The 26,600-nt window shown below is 41.8% G+C and overlaps 1 long non-coding RNA gene across 1 annotated transcript; it reads left to right on the top strand.

Moving 5' to 3' along the window:
- The first annotated feature begins 18,953 nt into the window (after positions 1 to 18,953).
- LOC124675565 lies at positions 18,954 to 21,111 on the top strand. The gene is made up of 2 exons (XR_006993316.1): positions 18,954 to 19,456; positions 20,726 to 21,111. It is a non-coding gene; the product is annotated as an uncharacterized LOC124675565 (long non-coding RNA).
- The last annotated feature ends 5,489 nt before the right edge of the window (positions 21,112 to 26,600 follow it).

Raw genomic sequence — 26,600 nt, forward strand, 5'->3', positions numbered from 1 at the left:
GGATAAGAACGCGTCACATCGCTCAAGCAGCATCCCATCTGCCGCACCCGATGGATATTGGCCTCCGGGAAAGAAAAGAACAGCCAGCGGCCCAGGTCTAGGTCACACATCTAAAGAGCTCTAAGCTCCCAGGGTTGGGAGCTCTCCTGGTCGATCGGCAGGTCGTTGTCGCCGACCCCACTCGCATGGTGCGTGTCGGTGCGTGGTAGTTTGGCAGCGCAGGTCGGTTCTCTCTTTGCCTTTGACTCGGCGTCTCGGCGTCTCGGCGTCTCCTCGCTGTTCGGCCGTGGTTGCTTGGCTTCTTCGTCGATGCTGGCGTTTCCTGTATCTGCACTGGCCTCCTCCTCCCCATCAAAGCTCTACTTCCTCTCCAAATCGCCCTCCCCGTGTTCCTTTCTCACCCAAATCAACCCCTGGGAGACCCAAAACCACCGGTTCCGCAGGCTCCACTCCACATGGCTCCCGCCGCCGCCTCTACCGCATCGGAGGAGGCTGTCAAAGTAAGATCTAACTCGAGCTCTTCCCTCACGTCCCGCCCCCACCTCTATCGCTGGAGCTCTTGGGATCTCCGCATCATGTGCAATTTTTTGTTCGTGGAGGGATTTTGGTAGTATCTGATTTGGTTGGTCTGTTGATGTTGCTGTTTGCTTTTGTGCAGCCGACGAAGGTTCTGATGGTCGGGGTTGGATGCAGATGACAGTTTCTCAAGACCTCCGCCTTCTCCGACTTTAGCGAGATACACATTGTAATTTTTCTGTTAGCTACCTGACCCATTGCAGTTCCTCACTTATGTGTTGACAACGGGACTAGGTTTATTTTGAATCTAGCCTGCTCATCAGCTATGTAGGTAGTTGCTCGGTAGACTGGTGGTACGTCTAGAAGTTAGTAGTGGCATCTCGGATGGTGTTAGCTTTGGCTAGAACCTGAAATATATATGAATCAACTGTTTAGGCTGCTACCCTGTCGAAGGTTTTCCTCCAGGCTTAGCTTACCTGTATGTGAGACTACTTGGCTGTACCAATTTTAGGATGCAGGTAGTGTCTTGCATGATTATGCATGTTGTGTCACTCGACACACCTGTTATGTCTTCTGTTGTTTTTCTTCTGCAGATTGATTGGGACATAATTAAGTTCAGAAATCTAATCCGACAATTTTTCTTTCGGAAGAGTCATGCTGAACCATCAAAACTCCATGAAGTATATTTGGTACATGGATAAGTGATGCCTATAGCTGGATACATTTTGATAACTGAGTTCTTATACTATTTCTACCATTGATCTTGTCATGTTCCTCGGAATGCTATTCTGAAATTTAGGCCAAGTATCAATATAAAATCATACCATGCAAATGTTAAAGATTCCAAGTTAAACGTTGATTTTTCAGGCAATTTAATGCAGTTATGAATGGTCTTGATAACTTGGATGCTAGACAGCATGTGAATCGCCTCTGCCTTGCTGCTGAACTCGCTTCATTGAAAGTGTGACGGCTGGATTTCTGGGACAGGTGAGGTGATTAGTTGTCGTACTTATAGTCTCTGTAAGTCTTCTGCATCTCCGTTGATACGATGTCTCTCGGTATTGTTATGTTGGTCTTTCTTACTTTTTTGGTAGGAGTCCTATTAAAGTGATTCTCTGATATTAAGTCATTGGACCGTGCGATATTTTTATCGAAGCCTTGGTGGTTTCTTTTCTTTTTGTTAGCAATCAGCAGTAATATTTACCTTAGATATACAACCTTCCAGTTAAACATTCTTTATAGTACTATCACATAGCTGAATGTTTGGTCTGGACTTTTGCACAATTACATGAAGGCACACACCTCTTGGTGTAGGCAATATGAATGAATGAGTGAAATAAGGCACTCCTCCCACTCTCCCACAAAACTATTATTTTGCGATAAATTTCATCTTGATTTATGCTAGTGATAGCAGTTAATATCTTACAGGAGGGACTTGGTGGTTAGTCAAAAAAATCATGTGGTGGCTCCATTGATCGTAAAAGGGATTTGATTGACTAATTGATTTTTATCCAACTGGTATAAAAAGGTAAGTACCATAGCCACCAACTTACCACGAAGCAACAACCATAGCTTGATTATTTTTAGTTGAAGTTATATATAACCTCTGCTTTGTGTTTCCAGTTGTTAGCTTTTTGCTACGTGGTAGTACACTTGGTATTTCATTTCCTTCGGTCATGCTATTAATTGGGGATTAAGAGAAATATGCTCCTTACCTCCTAGATTATGGTTTATGCTAATGTGATGAACTTATAGTGTCACCAGAAAGGTTACTATCAATACCTGGTAATCTGTTTGGCTTCTGGCATTTCTCTATTCATTACTATTTTTTTCTGAGAGTAGTCTATTCATTACTAACAATACCTGGTAATTTGTTGAGATTTAATTCCAACCTTGTTGTAGCATATGACACTTAATCGGTATGTTCTCCATTTTTAATCCAGAGGAGTATCACATCATTTACTCATATAGTACCTTGATCACCCCACAATTTCAGCTTAGCAACTGTAAAATACTTATTTGTGTTCATGGAGATAATGTACTTCGTAAAGATGATCATTTGGGTATGAGTTTGTGTTGATATGAAGCTTATAAGCTAAAGTTCTGGGAACATTATCTTTATTGGTAACAATGTTGTTTCTCATATGAATAGATGATCTTTTAACTCAGGTATCATTGGTATATTGGCTGGTAATGTGTACCTAACTGTTGAAAATGTGAACTCAACATATGAAGTGATAAAGAGGTATTCTTGATGAAAGTGGTGACTTCATACAACAGACCAACACGAGGTTACGTTATATATTTGTTCTTTTACTATCTTCTGCCCCAGATAAGGAAGCATGCCTAGGATTGTTATTGTGTTGCTTTTAAAGGAAGTTGATGTTTAATTCTAAGATGGCCCATGAAAGCTGGTGTTGATTTTTTTCTGAACTCTTAAGTTCCACTTGTTCTAATCGTCTAAATGGAGTAGCTCTGCTAATGACATTTATACTATCCTCACACTTTGTTTCGTGCCTACACATGATAGTGTCTCTGATATATAATATAAGCACAAATCCATAAAGTGATTACCTATGAGTGCTTAAATCTCCAGGCTCCCTCCGTATCATGTGATTTTCTATTGTCGGTTTATCGATTTTTTCTGTATGTTCTACTTTATGGATTTGTGCTTAACCTGGAAAGAGTTGCAAGAAATCAGCTCATATATTGCAGTAAGCAGTAAAAGAGAGTAGAATTTGAAGGCCAAGAGCAAATGCCTGACAGGAAAGCATAGTAGTTGTTGGGAGTGAACATTGCCGTTCAGTTCAGAAAAGGTTGAAGAGGTAAATATCTTGTATTAATGGTTATGTCGATCCAAGTAGCAAGTAGGGAGTCTAGGTTGTGATCATCACATATGGAAATTGATGCATTAAAAAGCTGCTACTGCTGGGAAGAGTGGCTTGCTTTTGATGCCTTACAAACTGAAGCTATACCTAGGCACCCTGAAGCTACTATATCTGATTACCTGAACGTGTTGTGTACTTGGTATATAACTGAGCTTAGCACAGATAAAAGTGCCTCTGCCGATCAGGTACCCAGACAACAACCACTGTATAACTACATCCCATCCGCTTCATAGCTTCTGCCAGCATAAGGGAGAGAAAACCAAAACGGGCTGGCGCTTAGTCCACAACCTGGATGACAACAAGCATAACAAGACAGGAGAAAATAAATATAGCAACAAAAACGGGCGCAGCAAAGCGCGCCGGGTCCATCTAGTACACACAAAGTCCAAAGGAATAGTACTGAATCGCCCTGAGGCGGGACAGCAGAGCGACCACGAGAGGAACATTCATGTCCTTCTAACACGTGGTAGTACTATGCAAACCAACTTTTTTTAACAAATGAAGATCATATGACAATCATTTAACAAAATATCCAGATACTAGTAAAGTACTGAATAGTAAGTTCAGAAAAAACACGACTCATGTGATAACCAAGTGCCTTTGAGATAAAGAAAGTCATGCATCACCTGTAAAATGAAAGCAGGCTTCCACCGGAATTGACAATTATTACAAGAACTTATCAACTGAGCAGGTCCGACAAGCTCATTGACATTTCTGTGGCGTGTTATCATTGACCCAAAATATATTTCACAAAGACTGAATTTTTAGTCCGGGCATATGCCTATAAGCACCCTCATTTATGTCAACATTATTAACATCTAAGGACCAATCTGATACTTCAGATTATATTGTTGGCCCTCTGTTTAAAATGTATGTTTCCTTCAAAATTCTGCAAATAAAAGAGATTTGAGTTGACAATTGTATTCCATTTTAGTTTGTCGTCGGACGAGAAGGTAACACTTGAATGTGATTTATTCGCAAAAAAAAAACACCTGAATGTGATTCCAAGGCCGGTTGCCAATTTGGTTTTTGGCGGTACCTTTTGCGGGGTGAAAAAAATCATATATTAAAATCAAAAGTCAAAAACCAACCGACATGTTAGCGAATTTAGATGGTAAAAACGCGACTTCACTTCATCATTTAGTTTCCATAGGAGGACAACATTATTTGCATAAAAATTTGTCTTTCGTAGTCATAGAAATAATAATGTTCAGAACATGGCGACAAGTCTTTAATGTGCAATATACTTAGCGACCCGGAGACGACTTTAGGGGCTATTCATCCAGGAGTCTTCTTCAAACATGAAGCAGAAAAAAAAAGTTGGGCCGTTTTGGCACGCTTTTTCTTGAAATTAAGGGGACAAACTGTTAACACGGACCGTGACATTCTTTCTACCAAATTTGTTTTGCCAAATCTTTTTTAAAGATGTGACATGGACTTTCTCAACAAGAAAGCGTCCACACATACACAGGGAGAGAGAAAGAGATGTGTGGTCCAAAGTTGTGTAGACCGGCATCTCCTAGATACTAGGTCCAAAATGGCAAAATGTAGACTGTTACAGTTTTTCCTCAAAATAATTTTTCGGTTGGTTTCCAAAATATGTTACATTAATTTTCTCAACATGAGAAAAACACACATATGCACACGGGTTATCTCGAGCCGCAGGATCAGACCAAACAAAAACTGGGTATCGAAAAGAGAAAGTTTCATGCCAGCTATGTGCCCCTCGTACGATCTTTAGCTTCAATGGACTGGCTTCTGTATCCTCAGCTAGATCTGTCTTATTAAGTATTACGTGAGAATTCCATGGTTCCAGCTAAAGAAAAGAAAAAGTATGTGCTTGCGCCGAGCGATAAAAAACGGACTATGAAGTGTTTCCTGGCGGCTCAAAAGAGACACGGAGTAGATCATGCAACATGAACTCTGCGTCCCATCCATGGACAACTATAGAAGGCATTCTCCTTGTGCAGACGAGCTCCCACGATAGGACAAGATTTGGAAGAACATTAGACAACATTCTCGTTTTGCATCAAATTCGTCTAAATTATTTAGACGCCACAGACTCTTTATTACAGATCGTCTCCTGCATGCAGAGTTAGAAGATAATGTCCTTTTGCAGCCGACCTCATAAGATACAATGTCAAGTAGAACTTCTTCCACTATGTGGTGTGTCGACAACTCGTCATCCTCAAGGGTAATAACGTGGCAATCTTTCTATGTCCAAAGCATCTCGTGGGACCAAATATTGTAAACCATGTTTGTTATTTACGCTACCTAGCTGAGCAAGCAAGCAAACATGATTCACATCAGGTCGTAATCTCCTTTGTATGTACCGTATTACTAGAAGTGTATTATCAGAAGTCATATGGATCATTCCGGCAGCTATGTGAAGGTTCAGAGTTGTACTAGTTCCTTTCACCTAACTTCGTTCAATCAGTTTCTTATCAGTTTGCTAGGTCTATATGGTCAATCATTCAGGTATGTTCTATCTTATAGCTTCCTAGCAGCATTGTAAATATTTTTGGCAATTCAATGAAGTGGATACTAAGTTTGAAAATTTTATCAGAGTGGGCGCGATTGCAGTTATATGATCGCTATGGCTATGTAATCAGTTAGTTTGTAAACAAAAAAATTAAACAGGGGCTAGAGATTTGCCACAGTTCTTTATTACGGAGAAGTTTTTTGAAAAGAAAGTCCAGACGATAAACATACAAATGAGTACTATTACCACGTAAATGCTTAACCTAGAACCGAGCTTCCTTATTAATTTTGTCTAAGATTACAAGATAATGTGCATTCTTGGTATGGAACACCCTCTTTTTTGGGCATCCTTGGTATGGAACACCCTAGCATTAGGCTCATTCCAAATCTCCAAAGTGAAAATCGATGAAAGGGTGACCGCAGCCTTGTAGTTGGGAATTGAACCATTCGTCGTCAAACTCCACCAATTCTTGGCCGAAAGCCCCTTCCATTGGGTTGGTTGGGTGTCGTGAATGCACATCCAACTATTTATAGATTGCTAAAGGCAGATAATGAAGCGACAATAGAGGTGATAAACGGGCTCCGTAGCTTGCTTGCAGAACGAACATAATCCGCAATTTGGCCAATCTATTTTTTTGCAACCGTTGTGTGGGAAGCCAAGCCAACAATTACAACTCATAAGTAAATCACTAAGCCCCCGTAACAAAAACTACAACTACCATCAAGTCCAGGCAGACAAGATAGGACCGTGCGATGGCCAGGTGGCACTAGTACTGTATATGAAGATAAATTTTGGTCCACCGTGGCGTTGAGTTAACAAATGACCAAGATCCATCCTAGCTGGACAGCCACAGAAGCGTCATCTGCGCAAAGCTACATGTACCTTTCACAGCGGCACATAGACCATTATAATCTAGCTAGTACGAAGCCTCGCCATGGGCCTGAGACGATCTGATCGGCGACGCGATGAATCTCAAACGTTACATCCCGCTGGATAAGAACGAGTCACATCGCTCAAGCATCGTCCCATCTGCCGGACCCGCCGGATCTTTGATTGGTCGGCCATCTCCCGGTGGCCCTCCGGGGAAGAAAACGAACAGCCAGCGGTCCAGGTCCAGGTCTCGACTCGTCACATACACAAAGTACTGAATCGAAGGCTGAGTCCCTTGGGCATGTGGTGGAGCAGTACTATAAACATGGGGCCCTGAGGCGGGACAGCACAGCAGCCACGAGAGGAACCTTCATGTCCTTCTAACACGTACATAGTGGGACTGAAATTCCAGCATATTATATAAAATCCACATGGGCGAGAATATATACACCTACATTTGTGATAGTCATTGTGTTGATTGAGAAGGCCCGCATCATGTTGCCTGCAGTGAAGTATGTCCTATTTCCGAGCCCTGTCCCTGATCTTATACTTTGGGCGGTGGCTTTTGAGAAAACATCTCAAATACTTGTAAAATTGCTAAATAGTAAGCTCAGAAAAGAACACGACTCATGTGATAGCCAAGTGCCTTTGAGATAAACAAAGTCGTCACCTGCAAAATGAAAGTAGGCTCCACCGGAATTGACAATTGTTACAAGAACTTACCAACTAATCAGGTTCAACCCATTTCGAAAAAAAAACTAATCAGGTTCAACAACCTAATTGACATTTATGTGCCGTGTTATCATTGACCCAAAATATATTTCGCAAAGACTGAATTATTAGTCCGGCCATATGACTATAAATAACCAGCATACATGTTGCCGTAATTCAGATGCTGAAAACACGACTTGACTTCATTATTCAGTTTCCATACGAGGAAAACATTATTTGCATATAAATTGTCTTTCGTAGTCCTAAAAATAATAATGTTCAGAAGTTGGCGACAAGTCTTAAATGTGCAATATACATGAAGCCACCCAAAGACGGCTTTAGGGGCTGTTCATCCAGGAGTATTCTTCAAACATGAAGTAGAAAAAGGTAGTTAGGCCGTTTTGACAGACTTTTTCTCGACATCATGGGGACAAATTGTTAACACGGACCATGCCATTTTTTCTATCAAATTTGTTTTGCCAAATATTTTTCTAAGAAGATGTGACATTGATTTTCTCAACAAGAAAACGTGCACACATACACACGGAGGGAGAAAGAGATGTGTGGTCCAAAGTTGTGTAGACCAGCATTTCCTAGATACTAGGTCCAAAATGTAGACTGTTACAGTTGTACCTCAGAATAATTTGTCGATTTGGTTTCCAAAATATGTTAGTACATGAATTTCCTCAACATGAGAAAAACGCACATATGCACACAGGAGGCATTCTCACGCATGGACAACTATAGAAGGCATTCTCATTGCAGACGAACTCCTACGATAGGTCAAATGGCACATGTTAGGTGACTTTTATCAGTTTTATGCCGACATGCTGAAGGATAACATGGCAGAACTGCTCTGTCCAGCACGTCTCCTAGGATTGCTAGTGCGAAATCTAGCAGAGCCATAAAAACAAAAGTGTATATGTCATCTGGACTGTAATTTCTCTTGAATTGTGTTAGAGCATCTCCACCGGCGTTTTCAATAACGCTCCCAATAGTTCTATTGAGATCCTAGTGAGAGAAAGTGCCCGCACCGACGTTTCCCAAAAAGCGCTGGTATATTCTGGAGCCCCATAAGAATATCGGTGCACCCGAAAGGATCCCTATGTGAAGAGCTTTGATCGGGGGCGCTGGCAGCAAATTTCTGCTTAAAAGATGCTATTGGGGGACATCTTTGGGTCGTCGGTGTGGGAGCAGCACCCGCAAATAAATGATGCACTGTCGGCGCTCCCCATACAGTTGTGCCGATGCTCCTGTCGGCGTCTATTTGGAAGCATCGCTGGAGATGCTCTTACTAGCACTAGCAGCCATAGCCCATAGCTAAAGAGTTTGCCTAATCCAGTCAGCTCTCACAAGCTTCAGAGTAGTTCTTTCACGCAACTCGTTGCTGTTTCAAATGAATAAAAGCATTGAGCTTCCAAAAAAATAAGCATGTTCAGAGCTCAGACAAGTAGGATGGCGATATTTCAGTCCATTATGCGTTGGAGGAGAAAAGCATCACCTGCCGCTATGTACAGATCCCATTTCAATATCAGGCTCCACCTCTTTTAGGGCATCTTCAACGGATCGATCCATATCGGACACCCAAAAGTGATCACATATGTCCGTTTCCGTCATCTCACAGATATATTTTGATAGCACGTCTGTTTGCGTCTGGGTGTGTTTCTAGCGGAGCGACCCATTTTTTAAATAATATTTTTCATTCACCATGTAAAAAGCATAATGTAGTACAAACTAAGGAGATACAAGCCCTAGGCTACTTGCTACCCGACGGCCCGGCCCCATCGTTGCATCCCTCTCTCCTCTGCATCTCTGTCGCGTTCTCTAGCAGGCGCTGCCGCATCGCCTCGTTCGCGGCATCCTTGGCCTTCTTGAGCGTTTCGAAATGTCGAATAGCGCCCTCTGCTCCGCCGCCCTCTCCTCCGGGGTAGGCTCATTAGGTTCATCAGAGGACCAATCGATGTCGGAGGAGTCGTCCTCTACTGCGGCCGCCTCCCTCTCCTCCGGGGTAGGCTCATTAGGTTCATCAGAGGACCAATCGATGTCGGAGGAGTCGTCCTCTACTGCGGCCGCCTCCCTACGGCGTTCCATCTCGGCATCAAACACCGCGTGGGCTGCCCGCTCCTCCTCTACTTCCTGCTCGGCATCAGCCATGAACCTCGCGTGCCTGGCTACGTCGAGGATGTTGTCCGTGCTTTCGTCCTCTTCCAACTCCTCCACGGAGCTCTCGACCGGGGGAGGTGGAGTCGGAGGTGGAGGCGCAGTAGCCTTGCCGCCCCCGGCGCTGCTCGTGGCAAAGACGGAGGGATGTGTGGAGGCGGCGCTACGATGCAGGTTGTGCGGCGGCTAGGGTTTTTTGTGGGAGGAGATGAGATGCGCGTACCCCTTTACATACGCTGGATTCAGGCGAGGGTGTTGCACGTGTGGCATCGCCATTATTTCGTTGGTAGAGGTGGGCGGCGCCGCTCGGCAGGCGAGGCATCGCCATTAACGTGGCGCAGACTGCGGAAGCGACACCTCGGCGGGCGCCCCTGAGAAGATGCATCGAGCCTGGATCGCTGCCAGACGGGCCCGACGAAACATCCGCCAGACGCGAGCGGACACTTTGCGCGTCCACAAAGACGCATCTGATGCGCATATTTGGACCGTGTTTGCCTCTGTGCGTACGTCCAATCACTATGCGTCGGGCCGCTGAAGTAGGGTGTAGATGTATTTTTCGACCGCACGAATGCAAATGGTCGCTCAATCTCTGTTTGCGTCGCTCCATTGGAGATGCGCTTACTTTGTTGGACCTCGATGCTGGACCCATATTACTCCATTCCGCTATCTTTTGATCGTGGAACCGGGTCTTTCCTAGGTTGTACTGGGGAATAAGAATTCAACCCCGTTTTCAAATGTGTTCAAAGAAAAAAAAAACGTTTTCAAATGTGTCAACTGGGAGTGGTGGCCTTTGACAAATTACCAGATCAGAACCTGAAACCGAAGTAAAAAACTAAACCACAAAGAATCCATGCTAACCGAGGAAGGCATTATCTCCTTATGAAAAAGCCTAAAAAACATGGGGGCAAGTCCTAAACTTGCTACTAGAAACTTGGTTAGAGAACATTCTCCTTTTTACATCAAATTCGTCTGAATTATTTGGGCGCCAGACTCTACACTGGTAGAAAAACGGCCGTTGGTCGCGGTTCGCAACTGCCATTAGTGAAGAGAAGTTTGTGAAGAGAAGTGGCATAAGAGGAGCCAAAAGCAAACCTACACCCCCTTGTGAAGTTTGTGAAGAGAAGTGGCACCAAATGGCTAAGTGCTGTGGGCTGAACGGTATATGTAGGGGTGGGGCTTTAGTCGCGGTTGGCCTGGCCAACCGCGACTAAAGCGCCTCACGTGCACCAGCTGGCCACCGAGCGCCCTGGGCCCAGGCCTTTAGTCACTGTTCGGGAGGCGAACCGCGACCAAAGACTCCATTAGTCGCGGTTCCTATACTTTCGCGACTAATGGGGTTGGACGGAAGCCTCTTTTTCTACCAGTGCTATTACATATCGTCTCCTGCGTGCAGAGGTAGAAGACAATGTCCTTTTGCAGCCGACCTCGTGGTGTCTCGACAACTCGGCATACTCAAGGGTAACGTGGCAATCCTTCTATGTCCAGCGTATCTTGTGAGACCAAATATTGCAAACTCTGTTTGTTGTTACGCTCTACTTTTTTTGAAAATTTCACCGACTTATTAATAATCATCAATCATAATATAAAGATATCTAAAAGTAATAAAATTACAAATAGATCATTGGACCATTTAACGACTACAAACACTAGCGCAAGCTAAAGGCATGTCGCCGTCCTTGCCTCTCCATCAATGGAGCTAGGAAAAGCTTGTCGTAGTAGAGATTATTGTAATAGACAGATGGGAAATCGTCGTACTAATGTCCCAAAAAGCCAGCGCACTAATGCAGTAACCATTGCCAATGATGACAACCGTAGATCGAAAGGGACTCATCTGAACCACACAATCGAACACGAAAGACGACAAGATCATGGGAGTTCCGCCAGACACAACTCCATGCGTCATTTGCCGGCACTAGATGCACCATCGGAGAAAGGATATGGTGGAAGGATTTTATTCTAACTTTAGGAAGTAGCCGCCGCCTCACCATCTAAAAAAAAACACTGGAAATAAAGTAATGAAGTACTGAAATCTTCCCACGGGCGAGAGTCCGCGGTCCGCCACACGTCGAAGGCTCCAAGATCACCGAAGGCGGAGCGGACCGACATCATCGCCGACGAGAGGGACGAAACCCTAGATTGTTTACGCTCTACCTAGCTGAGTGTTAAGCTTCATGCACTAGCCAACGCAACCAAAAGTCCGAACTGATGGAAAGGGCTATAGGCAATCCACATATACACTTCACAACACCCCCACTCGCGTGTGACGAGAGAAGAGAAAGTCAACACGTGAAAGAATAAGAGCACACCGAAACAGCGGTGGCTAAAGAGGGGGGCAACAACAATTTTTAGGCTTAATTGCGAAAACCATGTGAAAGCCAGGATTTGAACTCGAGACCTGGGGCTCTGATACCATGTTAAGCTTCATGCACTAGCCACTTGAACCAAAAGTCCGAACTTATGGAAAGGGCTAGGCAATCTACTTATACACGTCAACACCCCTCTCACGTGTGACGGGAAGACGAGAAGACAAGTCAACGCGTGTAGAGAGGCAAAGAGGCAGCGCCGGGACCACACGCCACACGGCAAGAGGCTGCGGGGGAATTTAGAATAAATTGTGAAAGCCATGGATCAAGAGCCTGCTTAATTTAGAGCAAGCAAACAAACATGATTAACATCAGGTCGTAGTCTCGTTTGTATATATTAATTGTATCACTAGAAGTGTATTACCGCAAGTCATGGATCAAGAGCCTGCTTAAATCCGGCAGCTCTGGGAAGGTTCAGAGTTGTACTAGTTCCTTCCACACGTAACTCCGTGCAATCAGTAAAATCATTGAGCTGCCAAAATAAAAATTATTGCTGGAAAATTCAGGCAGACACGCACGATACGACATGCGATAGCCACGTTGGGTGGTACTGTCTGGGACGATCAACTGACAAGGATCCATCCATCCATGATCCATCCACGCGTCCCGTTTGGCCAGCAGGAGCAACTTGCCACTATGGACATTTGTTCAGCCAGCGCGTCATCGTCACCGGGCCGACCTACATACAGTTGTACAGTACGCACGAGTACTTCCCACCTACATACAGTAGTAGAGTACGCACGTAACCTCGGGCTACGTAACCTCTGGGGTTCACAAAGACCATAAGCCTACGGGGATCTTATCTGATCTGCTCTCTGTTGTTCCACGTAACAACGGGCTAGATAATAAGAACGCGTAACATCGTCGCTCGCCGCGGCTGCGTAGGTCCCTCACAAAGGTCCAAAAAGAATAGCACTGGATCGACGGTGAGTCGCTTGGATTAGCGGTCCTATAGGTGGGACAGTTGAGGAACCACAGGAGGGGACGAGTAGAGCATCTTTAATTGGGTGACACAAAATAAAGGTTAAAGTGGTTGTTCGTGGTGATTTCGTCAATCTCAAGATCCGTGATGACTTCGTCGATCTCAACCCTCGATATTGATGGGCGCCCGTGGTATCACTAGAAGGCATAGATCAAGAATCCAGATTCTGCTCTATTAGGCGGCTATCAGAGCGGTTCCCTTTAAGCCTCCCACAATGTAGTCGATGCCCAAAACATCAAAAAGTTGCCACGTACTCAGCGGTGCCCTAAAAAAAAGTTGGGCGCCGGCCTCACAGCGTGTGTTCTCAGCCTTGAAACTATTAGGGTCCACACATGAGTAAAGAACACTATCAAGCCAATATGCATCCCTTTGTCTCGCTGTTTTTATCTTGTCCTACTCTCACATGCATGTGTTGTCAAACAAAGAATCAATATTGAATTGCTTGCAAAAAGTGAGAATCGGAGCAACTCCGTGCTCCGATTTCCTAAAAAAAAATTGGGCATCATCTGGGCAGCCTAGGGAATCGATTCCCAAAGGCTGAAAAGTGGTTTGGGCATCGAAAATATGCAACGTTGTGGAAGGCCTTACACAACTCTCTGCAATCAGTTTCTACACAATAAAATCATTGAGCTCCCAAAACAGAAGTTAGAGGATAGCCCGGTGTTGAACACCCAGGAAGATAAACTTTGAGTGCACCGCGGCCGTGACAAGATAATACATATAGTATATTCACCATCCTTTATTTGACGCAAATATTTTTTGAATAAAAAAATCTTATTCACCATCCATCAACTGGCCAAAATCCATGATTCATCCTATCTGGCCAGACGTTTGCTTAAGCGCCGTTGTCACCGCTCGCAAAGAACAAGATGGTCTTTTTCTTTCATGGAGACCACAGGATGGTTATAGTCACTAGTGGTTGGGGCGCCCCATGGGGCGCCTCCTCGCCGGTCAGGTGCATGCCAATCATGATACCTGATGGCTAGTGCTATGCACGCTAATCACAGAATCCTGCTCAAGCATAAGACCAAAAACAGTCTGAACTTGAACAATTTTTTATACTTACAAATGACACTCTAGGAACAGTGAGATATTTCATTCAAAACAATTATATTAAGCCATACATAAATGACAAGGAAAACAATAGAGTGCATCAAGAACACATGCTTTTTCCAAAGCAAGAACTGTCAATATCTTGATGCAGAACCCAAATATCATCTAATATCATCTCAACATTATGTACGAGGCAAATCAGAGCCAAAACCATAAATTTTGATTGACAGAGAAATAAATAAGCTTAGAATTCACATGTTGCAGCATAATACCAATAGTGGCACAAGACATCACCAAACTGTTAGTGAACAAAAACTTCTTAGGTGGCTCAATCATCCACAGTAGACTGAGTTGCAGCCAGGGCTGCAACATTGCAGGATCCTATCCACATGCAGAACATAACACTGAAAAATGATGTATCTAGTCAGATACACCAATTTAAAAACATGTATCAGGGAAGGAACAACCAGAGTTGAAAATTTCATTATCAGTCCTAAAACAAAGCATTCACACAAAGAAGTGTGCGGCAGAATGGAAGAATTAACAGAACATGGAAACTGACCCAATGGCATATCATTATTGTTGTGGTATATACCATAATAGAAAAGGCATATTCCAGATATTCAAGTTAAACGATCTACAGTCCTGAAAAAAATTATCACTATGTATCCTATTTTTTTCCTATATCATAGATAAAGATAATATCTTGTCAAAATAATATCAGTAATAACAGGAGCGCACAAAGTCAACTAAATAGTTTAAGAGAAAGTACTCATCTCAAGTGATTGATTAATTTACAAGAATGAAATTACAAACAGTTTTTCAAGTTACTTCTCATTGTTCTAAGTTCAATGTTCAATAAAAAAGTAAAAAAGATTATACTGACATTTCCAAAAACACAGAACCTGGCAATTGCAGACCCTGTGCTGCCATGTATTTTTTCATGCCAACCTCTAGCAGTAACGACCACTCAAGAGGACGCCATCAGGACTACGTCAAGAATCTATCATGCTACCAAAAAAAAGTCTGAGTAGTGCCTGTAGTTGTATCAATGTGGCTTGTAAACTATAAGCTCAAATGCCTTAAGTGTACAAAATTTTGTAACCCAATTCTAATTTAAAATGAGAAGGGCCACCAGACAGTTTCATATCCAAATTCCAGCTACCATTGTTCACCAGATGGTATTAACAAAATGGCATAACTCCATTGTGATCTTTACAAATTGGACTCGATACCTGGTACAAAAGCTCATAATATATGCAATGCCAAAACAAAAGAGCAATGGCCAACGAAACACATTTCTGTAAAAATAGGAAATTAAAAAGTATGATAATAACTCCTAAAATTTGTACACTAACAGTAAGATAGTTTGTTGTCTAGCAAGGAATCATCTGCAAGAAAAGAGTCACTCTAAGTTGTCTGTGAAAATAGAAAGTACAAAATCTGTTCCGAAAATAGTTTATCCACCCAAAACACCAGATGCATAATCTTAATTTATGCACTGCGTATTTCAAACTGAACCAGAAGCTCACACATGTGAGGGTAGGATAATCATAAGAACAGTGATATATCAACTTTATCATTGGAAACAGATAGGGGAAAGGCAATAAACTCTTGGTCTATAACCTTTATCGTCATTTTTTTATCTCTAGTGCTGGTGAGTTGGCGGCTTTATTGTCTACTATAATAGAGAACAAATGAAAAAATGTGAACATTTTGTTCACGATATATAGTGAAAAAAGAAGCAATCAAACCACATTTAAAGAAACAAGACTGAATTTGATCGCCATAAATACACTAATATACTGATGTTTTCTCTTTTTCAGGAATTCAAACAAAGCTATATTGTTACAATTTGGAGTTTCAGGTTTCCAGTTATAGCAAAAAAATTAAAGCCAACACATTAACAACATCGCACGGTATAATTAGAAGCATATGATTTTCCAGATCTCAAGAAAAAATTCTGTAAGCAAGTGCCATAGATCCAACCCAAATTACATACATGGCAGATGACAGTGAACACGGGCCTAGATAGTGTGGACCTTCTGATTTTATGAAATGGATGTACTAATTGGATAAAAATAAGAACAAGCGAATTGCAAAGGACAAACATATATGGGAATTTTAACTGGACACTGTCTGTTTCACAAGATACAAATGAACAACCTTATACAATTTGAAAAATAAAACTATGTTGATTTCATGAAACATGAATAATATATATTGATCCATTAGATACTGAAATCGCCATTTGTTTTACTTCTCAGAGATTGGTTTTTAACTGCACCAGCTGATTTAGACAGAATAACAAACAAAGGTTATTATTTTTCTTACCGACAAATCATCGACTACATCTCTGATAGTGAAAAATAAACGTGACCATACCGAGCTCTTGCAAGGTCTCCATCTGTGTGATGATGGAGACAAACTTGTCGAAATCATAGTTTGTCATGTGATAATTCTCATCTGCATTAGGCAAAACAAATCAAAATCACATGTACCTACCACTAAAACTTATTATGGCGAAGATCTTCATGGTGAGATGCCCTGACCAGAGCATCCCCGATCAAGTTCACAAGAAAAATATATTTATGAGTACACGCAAAGAATGTGGCAAGTTCTGAATCATATCCTTTGGTCTAAAAGGTAAGTACTTACTTGAAATTCTGAAACAATCCGGTTAATTAGCACTCTCGGAGGAGGGGAGTTGCTCAATTCTAGGCAGCCAACACGCATCTGAGCCAAAATATAAGTACTTGCTTGAAATTCTGAAACAATCCGGTTAATCAGCACTGGAGGAGGGGAGTTGCTCAATTCGAGCCAGCCAACACGCATCTCAGCCAAAAGATGAGGTCCTCCTCTATTTCCGTGACTAAATCCACCTGCAACAACATCAAGAACAATATATAACTCTATGATGGCCAGATCCCAATCCAATCAAGGCAAGCACGTACTCCACAAGAAATAGGGAGAGAATGACAAGGGAGAAAAAAGACAGGCCTTTCTACTCGTTGATGGTACTACCACTGCTTGTGTTCTTCATGGGTTTCTTCTTCGTCCCCGTGAGAAGCACACCCATAAGCAAACTGATGCGTGAGGTGCTCCGTAGTCGCTGTCGTGGTCGCCGCTCTTTGTGGCGATCTCCTACAAGGCATCATCTGCTGCCAAAAGACGAGAAGCAAATCAAGGCAGATAGGGGCGATTGTGGTGTCTCTCTTCCCATCGCACGAAGCGGGCAAATGAGGTCGAGGGTGCTTACCCCGTAAGGTCGGCTATGCAGCCTGCTCTGTCTCCCTCTGATCCATCGCGCTCCCATCCTAGAGCCATGTCTCCGAAGTAGCGTTGATGCTCTAGGGCGAGCGGTCATCTACGGTGCCCCCGCGAGGCCGGAGAGGGCAAGGCGAGACGGTGAATGGGCCGGAAATTGACACCGTGAGGGAGGAGAGGCGGCATGAGATGAGGGAAGGAGGGAGACCTCGCCACGTTACTCCCGGTGCTCGCCGTCCTCGCATACCTCCCCTCGCCTTCAAGGTTGTGCACCGTCTCGGCCTCCTACCCCTCGTTCCGCCGCGAGAGAGCCCCGTAGGAGAAGGCACAAGAGGGCGCCGACGGCAAGCTGGGAGAGGATGGAAAATGAGAGTGCGGGCAAGGGGTGCGGCGGCTAGGGTTTCCATCGGGGGTTTGTCTCAGGATGCGCCATCGCTAACGAACGGTTCGGATCGTCGCGGAGCTCGTTCTCAGATTGAACGGCTGATAATCCTTAGATGCGTCGGCACAGTAAAAAGAGGTCTTTTGCGCTGCGGACCAGGTCCTTTATCGTGCGAGACGGGGTCTTTCATGCGTGAGGGGGATACGCACTTACTTGTTCTCAATCTAGGCTGCTGGTCTGATCTGCTCTGTGTTTCCACGTCACCCTTCAAAATCGATGCCATGATTATATGTGCAACCGACGGCGACATTGCCTCCATAGTAAATTGCTTCTCGTACTAACAAATACTAATGCGTAACATGGCGGCAAATTTTGATCTTCCAATAAACTTAGTGACATGGAGATGTCTTTAGGCGCCATTGATTTAGGAATCTTCCCTGAACATGAAACGGAGCTGCCACCATGTTGTGCCGCTCGGACCCCTCTGTCGCATGAATTCAGCGTCATGGACTCTTCGTTTCGAAGATCGACCCATGTACAATTAGAAAACATTTTCCCTTTTCAGCATGTCAAATAGAGCTTCGTGTGCTAAGTTTTGTGTCGACATGCTGAATAATGGATGATAGCGTGGCTATCTTTTGTATGTCCAGAGCATCTCCTGGGACCAAACGTTCTAAACTGTGTTTGTTGCTCACGGGCTACCTAGCTGAGCTAGCAAACAAACATGGTTCATATATGAGGCCGTAATCTCGCTTGGACTGTATCACTAGTAGTGTATTACCGGAAGTCATTGATAAGGGTATGCAGATCTCAGAAGCTTCACAGGAAGTTCCTACCACGTAACTCCATGCAATCATTTTTTTCTAAACAATGAAGTCATTGAGCTCCTGTTACAAATTAACATCATAGCTGGCAAGTTCAGGCAGACAGGACGGGACCGTGCGATAGCCAGGTGACATCCGGAAAGATGAACTCCGGTCCACCACGGCGGTTAAGTAACAGATAAATACCGGTATCCATCGCCAGATAAAGATCCATAATTCATAATCCCAGTAGTTGGCCAACCGGAGAGGCAAAGACCAAGATGATTAGTCCCCACGTCACCTCCATTTGGGCAGCAGAATCAAACCATGTGGCGAGTAGCTTTCACAAAGACCGTGGGAATAATCTACTCCATCAGCCTCCGGCGACCTGATCTGCTCCCTGTTGTTCCACGTAACTTCGAGCTGGATAAGAAACGCGTCACATCGCCGCTCGGCGGCCAATAGACCCCAATCGATCCCATCTGTCGGACCCGCAGCATCTTGAATGGTCTGCCATGTCGCCGGTGGCCGACGACGAAACTAACAAATCACAAGGCAGCCCAGGTCTTGACCCTTCACACACACACTCCAAAAGAGAAGGAATAGTACGTTGTAGAAGCCGAGTCACTTGAACACGTGGTGTACAGGTATAAACTGGAAGGACTTAGCAACGTTGCTTCAAGGCGATGGCTGGGACGAAACTCTAGCCCCGGCCATCTCCCCGCTCTCCCGCCCACCAAGCATCATCGGAGGATGCCGACGGGCAAATCCCGTTTGGTGGACTACGGTGGCGGGCACTCGTTTCCTCTTGTTGCAGGGACCTCGAGCCGAGCGTGGCGTGCGGTCTTGGGAGACATTATGTTCAGCACATCACATAAACCTTTTTTAAGGTGGCATAGTTGTGATGGCTGCTAAGGCTCTGACGAAAGGTGCAACGACGGCAATATGATCGACGGTGGAGGCAGCGATGATCATTCATGTATGGGTACAGTAGTTCTCGACTTCATGCCATAAAACTTGATGCAGTACTCTATTTTACAACTTAGCCTTAATTTTGGGACCAACCCAGTTGATTGGGGAGCATTATCAATACATGCTTAGAATTCTAATTGTGTTTTGATATTTTCGCATGCTGCTCATTGGATGTTTCACTTTATACCATGATGCTTGTGTATCGATAAATCATCACTTATAGTGGTGCTTCATTTATACTACCACGTTTAATTGATAGGAAGATCAAGTGAACTCACGAACTCCGGTTCACTTTTCTATATAAGAGATAACCCTTGTTTTAATTTTTACTATTTTTGTTATTTATTTGATACATTGCACCTTGTTGTTTTGTACATTGTTGTGTTAAATTACATAGAAGGTTACATAAGTGATATACATACCAGAGAGAATATACGTTTTTTTTACCTTATGCTCCTGCAGTACGGCACAATATTGTATACTTTCACATTGAGAGGTGCTACATTTATCTTGTATGTGCGGTGAGCCAGACCAGGCGCCGGTACCGTTCTGATGGCTTCGCTTCTCATCTTGGGATGGCATCGGATGTCACTTTGTTTTTGGGGAGACGTGGAAATTCAAAAAGGCTAAAATGTTCAACAACTCTTATTTACTTAGATACCAAATAGATAATCTTCTAATAAATATACATATAGTATATATTTATTTCCAAAATAACAAATTAAAAAATAACCAATGCACTTTATACCTAGGCTATGTGCAGCTCTTTTAGAAATTTTGAAAACTCAATTTCAAAGTTTCAGAAGACTCCAAAAAATAATGGATGTAGCCAACAAGAAAAATGAAAAAAATTCTTCACAAATGTGCAATGTTTACCACACCCATATCTGCACATTTTTCATATTTTGCTGAGCCTATAATACAATGTATTTCATGTTAATTGTTTCATAAGATTAGAAAACAACGTTAACTACATAAAAGATTTTTAAAAAACTTTAATTCCGAGTCTTCAAATTTTCCAAAACAAATGGCCTTCCTTTCGCCCGTGCTCCAAAGGGTCGCTCTCCTTCAATATAGACATGCATAGCTAGTGTGACAATCAATGGTCTCTTGTGTAAACTACAAGAGTGCTGCTTGAAATTGAGATACAAATGCCACCTATAAAATAAAATTACCCTCCACAATATTCCCTCCTTGCCAATATGTAGTGAATATAAGTATATTTTTAGAAGTCAAACTAACTCGTCCAGTTCTGTGCCCGAAACATGGCGTGCAGGCCAGTCCACGAGACGGTTGATGTCTTCAAGGTAGTTAACTGAAAAAGTATGTCTTCATCCAAAGAAGACTGTAAGGTGGCAAGAATGCCCTGATCGGTGAGGTACCACCATGTGGACTCAGGGTTCGCAAAGGCCAATGCGTTTCCCCGGTGCCCTGGGTGATGGTCTCGGCCAAAGCAAGCATGTCACAGTATCTCGAAAAGGTTTGTTGGCATGTGCCTTACACTGCGCAAAGTTTGTGGGCGTGAGATGCGGCAGATTTGGTGAGGGCTAGAGATTATGTGATCTATTACAATTATATCCACAACTATTATTGCACTATATGTGTAGCATATCTACTTCACATTTTACATTTCATATGGTAAATGAACAACTACATATGGTATTCCTGCAAATTTTATGTATATTCCCATTGAATTAAATATGTCCAAAACTTTCCATAGTTAATTTGTGTTGGGCATGATGAAGGTACTACTTTCTTTTATTCAAGTAGGTCAGATTGCCAAAACCGGCTGCCGGTATGCCCTTTGGGTGGTGGTCCTATGAAAAAAAGCCAAATCAGATCATAAAGTGAAAATGTAAAAATAACCTTTTATCAAAAACAAAACCACAAGTGATGGAGATTTAGACCGTACATACTCAATTTTGATGTTTCATGTGCATCTGAGGACGAAACTATCTTCATATGAAATTTCCTTTGTATTAACAAAGAAACCAGAGAACAAGGCACCAAGTCTTGACTTTCACCACTCTATGTACATTTTTTTTATTGTCAAAATTTATCATGGGACAATACAGTTTTCTGTGGGATCCAAAACATCATTACCTTGAAAGAAAACTTAGCTTTATAGTACAATGATAAACACCTTTTGAAATTTTGTTAGTGCATTCATGGGACCTTCTTTTCCGGTTTCTACTGAAATATGTTGTTGCACATAAAATTCCTACAAATTATGTAAAATCTCCGTAAATTAATATGTCCTAAGTTTGTGATAGTGAATTTGAGGAGTAATGTACTCCATTCGTTCTTGTATACAAGGACACTATCTCATTTTTCATATACCAAGAAAACAAAGTTAACTAATAAATAACATTATTTTTTATGTGGAAAATTTCTCGTGTTTTGGGATAATTAAACATGTTGCATGTGGTGTCTCTATCTCTATGGCCGTTGCAACCTTCACATTAATAAGCAACATTATTGTACGAAATTGAAATCTAACCAATTCTTCTCCGAAAAATATAGTGGACTTATATAGATGAAAATTGTATTTTTGGTTCTCTTTTTTTTTACTTTATTAGGGTAATACATAGTTCAGGAAAATTGACTATAAATTTGTTCAACAAAATATAAAATATTATGTCACACAAAGTATATCATTGGAAACGTATTTTCGATATGAATCCAATGGTATAATTTTTGTGACATGCTATAATTTTTATATGTTGACCAAAATTATAGTTAGTCTTTAACTGTGTATTACCCTAATAAACCAGTACATAGGGAGTAGTGACCTTGTATTTAAGAACATGGGGCTAATACAATGCTAACAGTGAAGGAGAACCAATTTGCAATCCTGGTCTACGATTTGTCCTTTCGGCGGTGGCTTTTGAGGAAAAAGTGTGAGATTTAGATCTTGAAATGAGAACTACAACGAAAGTAGTTAGATCATAAAATAATTACTTGTGATCGGATTATATAAATCCAGCAAAAAAATTCATCATTTCATGTGCATCTAAAGGAGAGGGTTTATTTGCTTATGAACTTATCTCTGTCCTAACAAAGACTGTAGAAAATAGGCGAACATTTAGCAATTTCCAAATACTATGTAATTTTATTAATAGCAGGTATAGAAAAGATATGACTCATGTGACAGCCAAGTGCCACTTGTGTAAAATAAGATTTGCCATTTGTAATTAAAATAGAAAAAATGCCACCCGTAAAATAAAAGGCCTGCACCACCAAACTAAGAAGCTAAGAATACACAACAATTGATCTGGATCTAGTCTAATTGGCCATCTAGAGAATCAAACCTATGTGCATTCTATCACGTGTTACCATTGGTGCAAAATATCTTCAGCATTGAAGAAATTGTTAGTTTGGAAATATGAAGATAAACATCTTAAGATATCTCACGCCCGTAGCAAGCTTTAAGGGCCACTTTGATAGTTGGATAATATACTTGTTTCGTATGCTAAATGAACCATTCCATGTGGACTTTCTATGCATGAAAGTTTTCTCTGTATTGATGACTAAATTTCAGTTTATTTTGCGCAAGATGAGAATGTGTAACTTACAACGAAGTAGATTCCATTTCCAAATCAGGTTTAGATTTTACCTTTAGGCAGTGTCTTTTGGGAAAACCTGCCATATCAGATCTTGAATGAGAATTCCAACAATAGAATCCTAGGAAATAAACCAAACATTAGTTGATAGGTATCTATTCCCTACAAAGTCAACTCCATGATTCATTGTGCATCGAAGGGTGGTATTATGTATGTTTGAAATTGTCTCTCATTCTAGCAAGGACTATAACAAATATATATTATCATTTCTATAAAACTCCATGTATCGTGTGCTTTGCTGAATAGCAAGTTCAAGCAAGACATGGCACATATGATAGCCAAGTGCCACTTGTGTAAAATAAAGTGACACTTGTAGTAACTGAGGAGGATCCAACCTAGTTTCCCGCTCCAGAAGCAACCATATGGTCATTTTAGTAGCTTGTTATCATTGACCCAAAATATATTTTACACATAGTGAATTGCTACTCTGATCATTGGACTATAAACACCATCATAGACATCACTAGGGAGATTACAACCAGGTTGTCTAGTCATTATAACCTCAAAGGTTCACTAATACTTTGGTTTTTATCCTCGCCCCTCTGCTTAATAGTTTCATTTTAAATTTGCATAAAAATAGTTATCTGAATTCGTCAGCTAAATTTTAATTTATTTTCTGGTTGGACGGTAAGGTATCACTTGCAATAAATGTTATTCATGTATGGTTGCCAATTTGTTCGCTTCGATGGAGCCTTTTTCAAGAAAAATCTAAAATCAAGACCTATAAATCATCCACATGTGATCTGAAGCTAGACCCCAAAGACACGATTATCATTATGGGTGCATCCAAAGATGGCATTGTTGGCATATACGTAATTGCATATCGTACTAAAATACTATTATACAACATTGGTGCAACCCTTAAACTTGCATTAAACCCGGTGACCAAGAGTATTCTTGAGTCCTATTAATAGGTGTGTCTTCATCGTGGGTCAAAAGAAAATATGTTAGACTTTGTTTTCTCGAAAAGAGAAACATATTAGTATTAATATGATATTAATTATGCTCGAACTCAGCAACAACATGGTATCAGTAGCTAGTCAAGACATTGTGGATGCACCTAATCAAATTATTAAGCAAGGAGAAAAGTAAAATGGCAACAATGGTCCGCGACAATAAGCAACACCGACCACCCATTTACAACACGTTGACTACATGAATGTCTCTCCAAAAGAAACGCCTTCATGAAGGAGATAACGCATAAATACCGATGTTCTTATTCAAACCACTTAATGCTAGATCATAGATTTTTACCATGAAGATCAAGTCCCAATTATCTCCAACGAACTCCTTCAATGGAGAAAAAAATATGAAAAATTACCATTAATTGGCAAATACAACCAAGAAATATTAGGTCTACGATTTTCCAAGATCGGATACCCAAGAAAGTCCCCCTCCCCCAAAAAAACACATTTTCTAACATGACGGATCAAACTGTAAGATGGACTACGACATTTTTACCTCTGTATGAAATTTAAAATAACACAAAGAGACCTCTTAGGATAGGTAAAAAGGACTTCTCATAGTGGGTTTCTACCATCTCTAGTCGTGATTTTTTTTACAATCATTAACATATACATTTAAAGTAGTAAATAGTACATGGTAGAGATATATGAGGTGTCTCCAGCGATCGGAAAATAAATTCTAGAAGAAGTGAATCTTCAAGTCCTCAAACTCTTTTTTCTTCCAAGACAAGATCTTCTATTTTTTTAAAAAGGAACCATAGAAAATGACATAGATGTCAAACCAAAGACCTGCAAATACCAACAAAAGTTCTCCAATAATTTTAATTTATACCGCAATGATAAGGTTGCATGCACCCGTACATCCATTAAAATAATAAAACTTCATCGGCAAAAGAATCAACACCAGTGTTTTAGGAAAAGTAACCGAACAGCCTAGTAAACATCGTTGGGGAGCCAAGAATATACGTACCACGTAGAAGCCGCGACAAATAATCCTCCTCATAGCAACCATGAGAAAAAGTCCAAAATCAATCCGGAGAAATAAGATCCGAGGGACCCTGGCTCGAGAAAATTAATCTTCCAACACCACCATTAACGTCGAGAAGAAGATCTCATCGTCAAACAAAGTATTGTAGATGATGTCATCTTCATTGACGTGGAGACCAAATTGATGACAACTACAAAATCCTAATCTAATGTATTGAAAACTCTACTTTTATTGAAAATTCTACTCACAAATCGGGTTTCCACCCCTCGGATGACGACGAGGCCAGCTGGAGGAGGGGGAACCAAGTTAAGATTCAGGCGAGCTGATGCGGAACTGTTGTAATTAGGGCAGTGCTAAAGATAAATTAATGTAACGTGACAAACTCTTCTAACAGTCTTTGTTGCTTACGCGCTACCTCGCAGAGCTAAACAGCAAACATGATTCACATCAGGACTGTAATCTCTTGTATTGTGTCACTAAAAGTGTTTTAGTACAAGCCACTTATCAAGATTCAAGATTCTGCCCAATCCAGGCAGCTCTCGGGGTACCACTTCCTTTGACGCAACTCTCTGCATGCCGTTTCTAATCTAAACAATACAATCATTGAGGCCCCAAAACAGAAGTTATCAAGGCCATGTAGACAGGATCACAGGATAGGACCGAGTGAATGTGTGATGGCCAGGTGGTACACCATGCATGAACTGGCCGAGATCCAGACTCATCTCTGTTGGTGCTAGACGTTTGTTTAGCGCTGGCAAAGACGAACATGGCCTTCCTTTCACGAGGACTGGGTGTACATTCTGAGATGGATAAAATTGCTTCTTACCCTTATTTTTATGTAAAGGATCTTGTAGGTCGGGTAAGATAGCCTTGGAAATGGATGCCTAGTCAGTCATCCGGCATAAGGGACACTCGTATACTTCGGGTTTTCTTCTCGTTTCCTCGGCCTAAAATCAAATTCTTTGTTTGAAAAAAAATCAGATATTTCAACTTCCGATTAATTTCAATTTATTTTGTTGCTAAATGAGAAGGTATGACTCATCATGGAGCATGTGATTCCAGCCCGATTTCCAATTTGTATTTTGTTCGGTGCGCCTTTAAAAAACAAATGCCAAATCACATGCATGTTGAAATCAAGACCTGTCAATCTACGCCCCTGTGATAGGAATCTGGATGTGCATCCGAGGTCATGCTAAAGTATCATCTTGCGTGCATCCGAGGTCATCATTATTGTCATAGAAAATTGCCTATCATGCTAAAGTACTACTCCTGTATTACAACAGAACATGGGGAGAAGTCAAACTTGCTATAAATTTAGTGACAAAGAGTAGACTCGAGGGGCTGTTAATCTTGCAGTCTTATTCGAACATGAAACATAAAAGAAATGATGTTTTACCATCCTTTTTCCCGGCAAGGGGTGACATATTACTATGAAGAATATTAGTTACAACCAGTCTTTAAGAGAACATGGCATCAAAAGGCAGTCAAGACATTGGTGATATGCAACCAAATTAAGCAGGAAAAAAAGAGCACGGGTGGTCCGCGGTGAGCAACAACATCGACCATTTTTTTTTA

This window comes from Lolium rigidum, chromosome 7 (assembly GCF_022539505.1).
Source record: "Lolium rigidum isolate FL_2022 chromosome 7, APGP_CSIRO_Lrig_0.1, whole genome shotgun sequence".
Classification (NCBI taxonomy): domain Eukaryota; kingdom Viridiplantae; phylum Streptophyta; class Magnoliopsida; order Poales; family Poaceae; genus Lolium; species Lolium rigidum.